Genomic DNA, 13010 nt, shown 5'->3' with positions numbered 1-13010 from the left:
GTAATGGGAGGTAAAGGACGATTAACTGTCTTACATATGCTTAAATCTTCATTTCAACAATTGGGCATCGTTCAGTACAACTCAATACATTTTCGTGAGCTACAGTGCAGTACAATTGGTTGAATTCCAGATCGGTTTATATAACTGTACAAATTCAGGACAACATCTGTAAGACTCTTTCACTCACTAGGCTAGAGTGATGTGCAGTATATGGTGTACTTTCATTAGTAGGTTTTGCACTGTCCCTGCTCTTCTGGTGTAAACTGACAATAAAATGAAACCATTACAGTTAGTCATACCTTCAAATTCTGACACATTTTAATCAAATTCAGTGTTATCAAACTTAGATCACACAAGTTTAGCTCAGTTCAGGTGCTACTGTAGTTAATTTGAACCTATTCAGCTGAAAGGCCATTTGGAAAGTAAAGCTGTTTACAGAGTTGACAGTGGTCTAGTCAGTGGTTTCTGAGAAAATGTGATGATGAATCAAAACAAAATTAAAAAAATAGAGATGAAATGTAATAGAAACACATACAAAGTGCAGCTGTGGGATATCTTTGCTTGTGAATGTATCTCTGTATTTCTGCCGCTTCACTGCCTCAGCAGTCTGCTATAAGAGCCATGAGTCATTGGCTGGAGACACAGGGACATACACACACTACAATGCTGTTTAAAAGAGTATGCAAAAATAGCATCTTTTGCCTTCCTTTTCTTGTTTTTTTGTGTGTACTCCATGCTTTCTTTGACAGATGACAGTGCAGAGAAGCATAAGGAATGGGGAGAGACAGTTGACATGTGATGGGGATACTGGGACAAATGGTACAATTGTATCATATGTTTCCTGTCCAACTCAGCCACTGGGATGACCTTGTTTCCTCTTCTGAAGTGAATGAATGAGAATGTTTTGTACCCATTTATAGCAGCTGTAAATGTATCTGTTTGTCTCAAGTGTTCAGCACAGACTGTGATCAAAATGTTTAGGTAAAGAATGTTCATTAAGCCACTGTTGATTATTACACACACAGTAATATACTGCTATACTGTGATATTGAATGGTCAATTGGCCAGTTTTACTATCAGAGTTGAGTAACTCTGTTGCCAACGCAAACCAAACACTTCCTGCTTTACTGCTTAAAAGCTTTTAAATGACTAAACAACAGGAGACTTTTATTGTGAGGAATTTACAGGAAGTGAAACCTGTTCCTCACTAAAGTGGCAGAGCTAGTTAGTTAGCTTGTTAGCGGTGCTAAAAAGCTGTCGAAACAACAACATATGGAGATATTTGGAGCTATTTGTTCAGTAGATCAGTTGAAAATAATGCAGGGAGGACTAGTACAAGCAGAAACAGCCACAGTGATGATGATGTTTTATGAAGAGCTACAGATGACCAGCACACCTCCAACAGGTAAACTACTTATTTTACTTTGCTGTACTGTGTATTGGATTCATGGCTCAGCGTGATTACCCCCGGAGCAGAGTGGAACAGATGAACATATAAAGAAATCCATCACAAACTGACGTCGGCTTGGGCCGAAAGTAGAAAAAACCGTTGGAAAGTTAGCATTTAGAGCAGTCTGAAGGGATTACTTCAACATACGTTTACCTCATTATTTGACACATCGGCCACTTTTAACATTAACATCCGCCATTGTGACATTATATATATGTCTGAAAATAAGGAAAAGTATAATACGTCCCCTTTAAAAAAAGACTGAAAACACAGCTCTGAGAAAAGTCCCAAATGTTATCTTTTAAACATAAAGGCAGTTAGTTAGGGTCTCGATAAATGTCTCAGTAATGTCTTGATACTTGAATTGTTCTCAAAGATACTGGTCCGTGTCTCCTGTTCCCTGCAGTCCTGTCTGCTCTGGTTCCAGTCCCTGTCTCCCATCCCTCATCTCGTCAGCCTGGTTTCCCTACCCTGAATCCCCACTCTATCCGGCTTCCACAGCTTCAGCTCCAGGACTGCTCCCCTTACCCCGGCCTGCCTCAGCCCCAGGTTCCCTGCTATCAGTCCAACCTTCCCCAGGCCTGCATTTCCCACCTTCTTGAAATATATACTTTGTCCTACCAGATCCCTGTCTTACCTACATGGGTTCACCTTGGGATCACCCACTCCACCCCACATAACTAAAATATATTATTCAGACTATAATGCTGTTTAATAGAGCTGGATGAAATCACAGACACTATGTCCTGTTTTGTTAGGGACTGATAAGATTTGAATATTTTAGAATGTTTACAAAGGGTTGATCGGATGCTAAAACATAGACTGAGGAAACTGATTTTCATAATATTTTATAAACCCTAAATGATCTGATGAAGATGAATATTTGATATCTTTGCGTCTAAATGTTAGAATATTTCTGCTAATCATGAAAGCACCTCATGCTATTAACAGCACAATCATTAAATCAATTTACAACATGACAAACCTCCATTAATCACTGCTTGTGGAGTAGCTGTGGAGGATAGAGGTGAAATTAATGCCTGAGATGTGGACTACAGAGTGGGCTCAAAAGTAAGGCACCAAATCCTTGAATAGAGGAAGAGAGAAGAGGAGAAAAATGCCTTTGATGTGTGGTAAATGCATTAACGTTCTTCCATTTCTACCAGGAGGTAATTGGAGTGTTGGTTTGCGGAGGTTTAACTTTCAGCTGAGGATTTTATGGTAATTGATTTTTTTTTTTTTAAATAATAATAAAAGGATTTTTCCATGAGTTAGTGCCTCACACTAATAAAAGGCTTAATCCTTAATCCAAATGTAAACAAAACACATTTATCTGTCATATGTGAATAAACAGTGGAGAAAATATATTTTAAGATATGATGGTTGGAAAAAGGTGATAATATTACAGTGTGACAAGATACACCAAAATGGATTTTTATCAAAAAGACCCTAGATGGAAGTTTAATTACATTATGGTATGATTAACTCAATTTCTATTCATATTTCTCTCTCTCTGTCTTTCTCTGTCACACACAAACACATGGAATGCTTGTTGCATTCCTCATATTTTATTGCTTTGTTGTTGAAAAATGCTGTTTTTCAGAATACAAATGTTGCTCCTTTTTTCAGCAAACTGAGCAGTAAAAGGAATAATCTGACAAATAGTAGTTTGAAAGATTAAGTTTATCAACAAAATGTTTCCATCCATTAAAGCATATACTGAGTCCAAACACATGAGTTTCAATTTTTTTTGCTTTTTAAATTAACTCCTCAATTAACAATAGTCAACACCCATGACAAATGGACAATTCACTAATGTATATAACTTTCAGGAACGCAGAGAGCCAAGGATATTGACATGAATAAGACGCTCTTGGGAGGGCTGTGTTGGTCTGTCTCTCAGTTGGTCCACCACTTTAGTCCAGACTGAAATATCTCAACTATTGGGTGGACTACCATGACATTTTGTACTGACATTCACATTCATCGGAGGATGAAGCCTAACAGATTTTCTAACTTTTCATCCAAAACCATCATCAGGTGTCTCCACCTTAACCTTGCTCCTGATGATGGTTTTATAGGAAACCTGAAAACTTGAAACAACAAATTTCCTGAGTAACTCTACTCCTAGTCTTACCTACTTACTCCTTTTAAAGGTATTACAGTCACGAAATGACATCCTGACTGAGCTTCATGAATAAACCAATTTCTTATTTCTGAGTACAATAATATTTGAAACAGATAAAAGTGAAGGGGCTGCTGCAGCAGAGGTGCAGAATATCTACATTACCTACACTGAAAAAGTGACCTTTCTGATGGTTAAAGTGCACCAATAACCACATGCACATTCTCATTAGGTATGGATGTACAACAAGAATCCATCGGATGTAGTTAAAATATAATAATAAATAACCTGCTGCTAATCTTGCTATCAACCTTGATTCAAATTCATCATCCGAGCAGCTATGATTAATTTCTGGAGCAGCCACCACTCCCCATGTTCTGATAACACTGCTGAGATATTCACAGGCCTCTGCTTTGGCCTTATCTTATTTAGCTCGAGGCCGTGTGACACACAGACTCTCTGAACAAGAACACAGCCGATATACAAAGCCTTGAGAGCATCATTTAAAATGCAGCAGATGGTGCATAGTGATGCAACAGCAGCTGAGCTGAAGGTGTAAGGCTGCTCAGTACATACTGGATATACAATACTGCGTCTTCACTGTCCTGATTGTTTTTTAGGGGTATTTTTCCCACTTTTATTGTCTTAATTTTCGTCTCATACTCTTATACCATCATCAACTCCGACAGTAGCAGCAAATAGCTGTGCACGTTCATGACAGTACCAGTGTCGTCCGTCTCCTTGCTGCTGCCACCAACCTTTGCGACATGGCTGCTGTCTTTAATCCACACAATCAAGCCAGTGAGAATCTAGAATTCTCAATAATAGATGATCATTTATTAATCCAAAACTATTTCAGATACCTGCTTCAAGTCAGTCATCCGTAATGACAATTTGATATTTGCCACTATAACACAGTGCCTGTATGAGTCAGTCTCTGTGTGTGTGTGTGTGTGTGCGCGTGTGCCACGCTGAGGTTGTTAATATTTACACATTGGAACCATGTGGTGCTGTTTTAAAGCTAATCTAAAGGTCTTCCTCCAACATCGGAGGTACACACTGGGAGCAAAATGGAGATCCTGCTGAGATGCATACCGTACACACTCACACACACACACAGGTACACACTCGCAAGTGCACACACACTCTGTAATCCCAGTGGAGGTGAGGTGAGAGCAGCTAAATGATTGTCATGTGGAGTGATTGGAACAGTAACCTTTCCCTCTGTTATTTACCCGACTCAAAATGTCTTACTTCTCTAAAACATACTGTAAACATTCTTCGGCAGCGATGTGTGAAGCAGACATATGCCTTTTAATAAGCTGACTTTATTCCTACTGTTTGTTTCTGCTTAATGACTTGAATGCAGTTAGCAACATGACTGCTTTTAAAATTCAAAATAGCAAGTTGTTAGGTCATAAAATTTAAAACAGTTCGACAGGTTTTAGTGGCTACTGGAAGTGTTTGTGTATTGGGGCAGGTATGGGTGTTTCATTGCATCAGGTACAGGTTTAGGTTCTTTACAATTTGCAAGTTACATCTCAGAAACTAAGAAAGGAGTGCATTTGCTTTTGGGAGAAATAAAAAGGAAAGACAACCACGTAGCTACAAGTGTGCAGGTATCCCAGCTATACTGACATATGTCAACAGACCCTCATCACGTAGGATTCAAAACTAACTAACCTAAGATATTAGTTCAGAGATTTCTGGCCTTTTTTTTTGCCTCAGAACTCCAATTGAAGGTGTGAAAAATTTTGCAACCCCAGATATTTGAATAGATGGTGTATAGTGCATAAGGAAGCAATTACATTAGAGGCACAGACTGATGTCTAGTTCAAAAACAAATATTTCTTGGAAAAAGATGTTGCCACAACATATCATGGATGGATTGTCAGTTTAAGTTACTTAATATCTTTAAAAGCTGCTATATTTGTGTTAGTGTCGTGCTGTCCGTTTTGTAAAGTGATGAATACCTTATTTTAGAACAAAAGTCATTTCATACGATGTGCTGATCAAAAGCTAAAGTAAAAAAGCCTGTGTAATGTTTGTACTTTGGTCCTTGTGGTACATTCAGTGCTTTATGCATTATTTTACAATGTGTGGCTCACGTCTCTGTTGTCTCTCATTACTTGCCTTCGGGATTAAATGGCATGAACTTTGAATATGTAATCAGATATAAGGTGCATGGACACATACACACAACAAACACATGCATGCACAAACATGATCCCAGATCCCAGAGGGGAGGTCGAGAACATAACAGAGAACCCAGAGGAGCTGAAACCATAACAGAGAAACCCATGAAAGAAGATGTGGTATTTTAATCTCCCTCTGCATCTACATCAGTGTGCACTCTGTTTGCATGGATTTATTATTATTCATAGGCTTAAATTTCCTGTGGAAGCATATTCAAAATTGCTGTTGTTACCTTCCCTGGCCAGTATCAATACATCATCTATCTTCTAATTTGACTTATTAAAACCAATAATTTTACTCTCAAAAAATTTCATAGTCTACCTCTAAATATTCCACAGTCACCTACAGACACATACATATATATATATATAGCATTTCACGTTAATATTTGTGTATCCCTTTATTTTCATTTTCCACTGGCCTGATAATTACCGCACATCTCATATATCTCTGTACTGCCATTCATGAAGATGATCATTGACTCCCTGCAGTGCAAACACTCCACAGAGATGCTCACCAGTCAGCAGCAGATGTTATGAGCAGAGTGGGAGAAAAGTCATTCCCACCATTTGTCAGGAAACACCCTTTAATTAGTGATTTTATGTCTGTGTGTGTGTGTGATACTGCAGCTGACACAGGAGCCAACACTGACTCATCAACGGTATACCCAGGGACGTTATAATAAATATGAAGATTGTAAATGTGCATGTATTTATTTATTTTTTATTTATATGTATTTCTTTGATTTCGTGTGAATGTGTGCATTGTTTTGCTTTTCCTGGTTGTGTAGGCCTATGTGTGTTTCCTGCTGACAATGTGTAGTGTAACATAGTGTGATGATAGGCAGCTGGATGATCTTCTCTGCAAGCGGAACTAACTTCTCTCTGTATCAGCCTATAAATCTTGCACAAAACATGCACGCACACAAACACCTTTGAAATAACCTCCTGTCTCTGACAATAATAAGGATTTGAGAACCTGCCTCACTGTGGCCAAACTGTATGCTCATGTTATAATTTTTTTCATTTTAGCAATGTTTTTAAACAGTGAAGAAATGAAATAAATAAGTTAATCATTAGTTCTCTGAAGGCCGACATAGGCACTTGACATCAACTATAACATTTTTTTTAAACATTCCCTTGATTGTGGGTTAGTGGGATCTTTACAAATACTACAATGGGTCATTGTTGTCACTGGCTATTATATTTAGGATTGGAGAGAAATGTTACAATTACTATTGTTGCCTTACCTGTGACAACTTTAAAGCTGCAGCTAGATATTTTGGGAAATACAATAATTGATGAAAGGCATCAATATTGAACTAATCTCTCTCTGGTGTCGAGGAGATGTGCTAAGTTATATTAGCCCTTGTCTTAAGATACAGCTAAACACATCATACAGAATAAAATTGTAATTTAAAACACATTTCCTGCATATCTACTCCAACTAATCTCTTGGATTAAGTAAAGAAACAGCCACCTGCACTAGTCTAGATTAGTTAGATTGAGGGTGCTATGAAAACCAAGAATGCATCATGAACAGTGTATAATTGGGTGGATAAGGACAAGAAATTATTATTAGAAGAATGGCTATTTCATATTTAAAAAATATATTTATAAAAACATTATGTAGCCTAAAATGGAAGTAGGTTATACACAGAGCGTCTCCGTAACCATAGCAACTCATTCTCACTCCTGCTTGTGTGAGTACGGCGTGAGAAGAGAAGAAGAGATGCTGTGCTGCTGCCAGAAGAGCCGCTGACTTAGATTACTCTGAGCAGCATGCATGGGAATACATTACAATATAGCAGTTTGTTTGTGTATATTAGTTTGTGTATATTTATGGATTTCCCCCTGATGTTCTGAATTACTCGTTGCTGCACGGTGCTGCTGTTGTGCTGTGCTGCTCTGTCTTGTCTGTCCATGCGCTGTCAGTGTCCTCTTTTCACGCTGCGATGTTATCATTTATGAATTTGTTTTTCACTGCATGAGAAAATGGACGTGTGGTGTGAGTGTGTGTCAAAAGTGTCAATTGTGTGAGTCTCACAATCAATGTGTTAGACTTGGCAGCCCTGTCTTTAATCATCAGTTTCTTTTGGACATTTGTAAAAAAGACTTTTGCTATGAGAAATACTAGCTGGGAGCTTAATCAGCTGAGTGAGCTTGGTCTGCTATGTCCAGTGGGCTCAAAGGAGACCATGTGCCGGAGAGGAAACGTCAAAAGCAGTGCGACAGAACATGCAAGCGGGTGAAGTGCAGAGGAGTGCAAGCTAGGCTAACTGCAGACCCATACCAACCAGAAGTTCCAACAATTATGCTGGCTAATCTCTGTCCTAGACGCGATATTTTTTTTTCTCCCAGGATGGCGAAGTCATGACCAACCCTACTCTGCCTCTGATTGGTTTACCCTGATATTCTTACCCTAACCCTAACCAGTCTCACTCCTCACGCCTAAACCTAACCAACCCAACCAATTAGGCACTGAGTACTAGCCAATCAGAGGCAGAATACGGCCGGTCATGACTTTGCCATCCTGGGAAAACAAATTTGGTGTACTGGAGGCACAGATGTGAAAAAACAAATCTTTGCAAACAGTAAGCATATTTCTCCAAATGTCAGTTCCAATAAAAGGAAAAGAAAATGTTTTTTTTTGTCTTTTTACTGTGCCCAGAACTCACTTTTATTGCTGTCATTTATCAGAAATGTTAAAGTTTCACCACTGCTCTATAGCACTATAATGCATTTTGCTCACAGCAGCTTAACTGCAGGTTAAGAGTCTCTGTGGCTGTTGAGGCAGGGCAGAGCATTACTCTTTCACGCTGCCCGACCAGATTATTAATAGGGCTCTAGAGATATCTTACCTCCATAGAGCTCGAGCAACTATCTCTTTATTAAAGAGTATTTCCACCAAAGCAACAATGCCTTGTTTAATTGAACGTGTCAGTGATGTCAGAGGATGGAGGAGGAAGTGAAAGATTGCAGAGGGCTGGGCGATGTGATAGCTTCTAGCAAAGCGCTGGGTCGGGAGGCAGAAGAGAGGTCGCTGACTGTGATGCATTACCCCAACACAAAGACACCATTCAATACCAGGGGGCAGGGAAATTGATCTGCAACTCTCTCCGAGGAGCCATTGTTACTGGCTCCCTTGTATTAAATGACAGAGAAAATAAGAGGAGATGAGATGGGGATGGGAAAAAAAGAGAGAGGCTGAGAGAGGGGGTTGAACGGATGAGATGGCGGGGGAGGAGATATTGAGAGAGGAAGAGGAAGGATAAAATGCAAGAGAGAGACATGTTTTGAGTTTTGAGGTTAGGGGAATGAAGAGACATCCAGGCACAAGGATGAGGAGGCAGTGCTTGGTGCTTTTCCAGTTTGTTGTGTTGTTTTATGTTCAAATTCAAATGATAACACACTGGCTTCAGCCTGTGAGATGCTACAGGTGCACCGTGAGCGGATAAAAAAACAAATTAGAAACATCACCTGCAAACATTCTTTAAATCGAATGGAAATTAAAATTTATTTAGCTGAGAAAGACAACCAACACTACCTAGACACCCTCTTCTCTATAATTCAGGATGAACATAGTACTGAGTGTGAAGGTGCTGCCCAAGACTCAAGAGGTGAAATACCATGCACAAAAAGTAATGTCCATAGGGTGACCATATTTTAAAACCCCCAAATGGACCTTTACATGTATGTGCTTATGCATGCAACATAGGCGTTTTCATCAAGATGGGGGATAATTATTTAAGTGCTTAGAACACCTGCCAAGTGCACCTTTCAACACCATACCATCATGATACATGACCAAATGGGATATTGCTGACCAGACTGCTATTATAAACAGATCAAATTATTAATGGCTCTGGTTATAACTGGCTGGACTCAATAATATGGCCTGTCAGAGTTAGGTAAATATCCTAAAGCCAAACAAAGACTTGACAATATCCTACAGTACCTTGCAGTTTGTCTCAGCTAGCACACACATAAGTCATGACAATTAATAAGCTAGAGAGGCTGTTAATTTGCTCTGTTAATTCACGCACAAACACAGCAGCTCCCTGACTAAAAAATAAAGCACATTCAAACCTTGTCTGTTTCTTTTACACCTTCACAAGGATTATTTCTTACTAATGTTACCAGTTATTAATGGTTAAATTAATATAGGATGTCTCAACAGAGATATTGCTGGCCAATGTTGGCTAAAAAAAAGTGCAAAAACTAATTTAATTCATTGATGAGAAAGTAACAAGAGCCAGTAAGTGATAAAGGTTTAGATTTATAAAGGCATATAAAATTTGGCAATTAGCGCCACCTCCTGACAATAATAGGAGACATTATCGAGGGAGCTGGCTAACATTAGCCCTCCTGAATATTATCAAATATCTTTAACAATTTGATGGTTGGTTAGTTATTGATAATCAAATACATGTACAATAATACCTGCTATTAGGAGAAAAGGAGGCTAGCACACCCTCCCCATCTCAGTCAGTGGTCTTACATGCATTGCCATTAACCTGTTTTCTACAGCTGTCTTATGTTCAATCAGAAAATGACTAATATGCAGTCCTATCATTAATGGAAGCATAACATCATGTCTTGTAGTAAATCATAAAAGGACAGACATGGCTGGTTATCATTAATGGAAACATTAACAACATTATATCTTCTGGTAGAGAATGACATGAATAGTATTATGAATAGAAACACAATTAACACTATGACTTCTTCTGGTAAATCTGAAGAGGAAAAACATAACTAGTATAATCCTCAGTGGCAACATTGTTAACACTTTTTTGTTTTTGTTTTAGCCAAATGGTTGGCTGAGCAGCACCACAGTGTCGGAGGAGAGGGTCTGGGCCTAACAAAAAGTGCTTTTTCCACTTTCCAAAGACCCCGACAGAAGAAGGAAATGGATGATAAAGTAATAAAGAGGGCAGGGTCAAATGCATTCCATTTAAGGCAACCTACAAAAGAGTCAAGGCTGTGTGAGGTAAGATAGAGCACTTGAACCCAAAGAAGCATTTATCTGAAAAGTCAATAACAAGTAACATCACTACACTAACCCACCATCCCCTCTTATAAAGGACCACTTCTCAAGTAAACAGTTTGACAGCAAAAGTAGACTTCTCCCTGATCCCAAAACTGCCTAACTCTCAAGGTGAGATAAAATACCTTGTCATACATGAGTAATGTTGTGTTCACACCAAACGCGAAGTGAATTTTCGCCTCGCTTTACTTGCGCGAATTTGGCCGCAGGATCATTTGTGTTTATTCACCCCACGAGTACATGAACCCATGAATATTCACTAGAAAAGAGGAGGATTTATTTCCGCCATTTCTTTCCATCATCAACCATGACCAAAGTAACATTACTGCCTTGTACCTGTTGTGGAAGTCCCAGATACGTCGGAAAACCAAACGCCGCCGTGTCTGGATCCATAACATTATCAGCAGCTGGATGAATTTCACCGCCCTCTCCAGGAACTGCATCTTGATGATGGCCATTTCCAGCGGTACTTCAGGCTGACATGGGCCCAGTTTGATGACATGTTGGCGAGGATCTGTGCCAGGATATCATGGGTGGACACCAACTACAAGTGATCCGTCTCAGCAGCAGAGCGCCTGTCCATCTGTCTCCGGTGAGTTGCAGTTTTTGGTCCGTCAAAATCAACAGATATTCACTGTATCTAGCAAGTCACACGTCAGCTGAATTATCTAATTTACTAAAGCGATATGACTCCAAACTAAACTTATAGTTTATATTATATTATATTCTTCATTGTGGTTGTTGCACAAGTTGTACAATTTATGTGTAAAGTGAATAGATTTATGAGTAAATCCTTAATCTCTTTATCTGCTTTTCTTGTTTTTCAAAGGAAAATTTGTTATTCTAAACAGGGTGAGAAATTAGCACCAGCCACCAGCCAAATGCTGGTAAAATATTAAAGTAGCTGGTAGATTTCAGTCACAAAATAATTATTTAGTGGCAGGTGAATTTGAACATAATGGTTGGTAGATGTTCACATTTTAAAAAGTTAATTTCCCACCATGAGTATAAATATTCAGTTAGCATTTCAAAAACACCTGTGCAGCCATATCAATAAAATAGCACTACTACTAAGCTAAATTAAATGTTTTCTCTATTGCAGATACCTAGCCACTGGTGATCATTGTGAACAGTCTTGGGGTCTCCACTGTCTCCAAGATCATACCAGATTTTGTCACTGCTATGTGGGACTGCCTCATGGACTGGTTCATGGCTGTGCTGACCACAGAGGAGTGGAGATCAATTGTAGAGAGGTTTGAGGAGCGGTGGAATTTTCCTCTCTGCTGTGGAGCACTGAATGGCAAACAGGTCGTTCTTAAAGCCCCTGCTAATTCAGGATTCCAGTACTACAACTACAAGGGAACATTCTCTCTAGTTCTCCTGGCAGTTGTTGAAGTTGTTGATGCCCAATATTGTTTTTGGGTGATTAATGTCGGGGGCTATGGAAGAACAAGCGACGGTGGGATTCTGGCCAACTCAGCCTTTGGTCAGGCACTTCGATCTGGCACCCTCCAACTGCCTGTTGACTTGCCGTTTTCCGGAGCTGACCACTGAGAACCCCAGCCATGTCTTCATTGCTGATGAGGCCTTTCCACTCCAGAAAAACCTTATGAGGCCATTCCCTGGGTGTGTCCTTCCACGAGAGCGACGGATATCCAACTACCGTCTGTCCCGAGCTCGGCTGGTAGCGGAGAATGCCTTTGAGATCCTTTCACCACAGTGGAGAATGTACAGGTGTGCCCTTGAGATCCACCCAGAAGTTGCGGAGAAGTTTGTGAAGGCTACCTGTGTTCTCCATAACTTCCTGTGGAGAACAACCCGGACAACTGCAGGAAGGGGGAGCATCACGGTTGGTGAGGTGGAGCCACTGCCAGGTCTGGGAAGACTTGCTGCCAACAACTCAGCAAGAGAGGCCATCAGGGATAGGGAGATCTTCATGTCCTACTTCTCTGCAGAGAGAAGTGTCCCATGGCAAGACACCGTGTAGTGCACAAACACACCCAAAACGGCTCTTTTCAGAGCCACCCACACATTGCTATTGAGCAAAATTCCTGCAGTATTACTATATTGCATATCAGCACCAATATATGCCTGTGTTTGTGCATGCTAGGTCATCAATTTATATTCATATCATAGAAAACATTGTGCCTGCTTTTATTTTTATCCATAATATATTATTATTGTGAGGTA

At 39.7% G+C, this 13010-nt stretch overlaps 1 pseudogene; it reads left to right on the top strand.

Annotated features, from left to right (window-relative positions):
• Nucleotides 1–1317: 1317 nt before the first annotated feature.
• On the top strand, nucleotides 1318–12879 carry LOC137169919 (uncharacterized; annotated as a pseudogene).
• The last annotated feature ends 131 nt before the right edge of the window (nucleotides 12880–13010 follow it).

Source organism: Thunnus thynnus, chromosome 18 (assembly GCF_963924715.1).
Source record: "Thunnus thynnus chromosome 18, fThuThy2.1, whole genome shotgun sequence".
NCBI lineage: Eukaryota > Metazoa > Chordata > Actinopteri > Scombriformes > Scombridae > Thunnus > Thunnus thynnus.
Note: the sequence above shows the minus strand (reverse complement) of the source record. Positions and strands in the feature narration are given on the sequence as shown.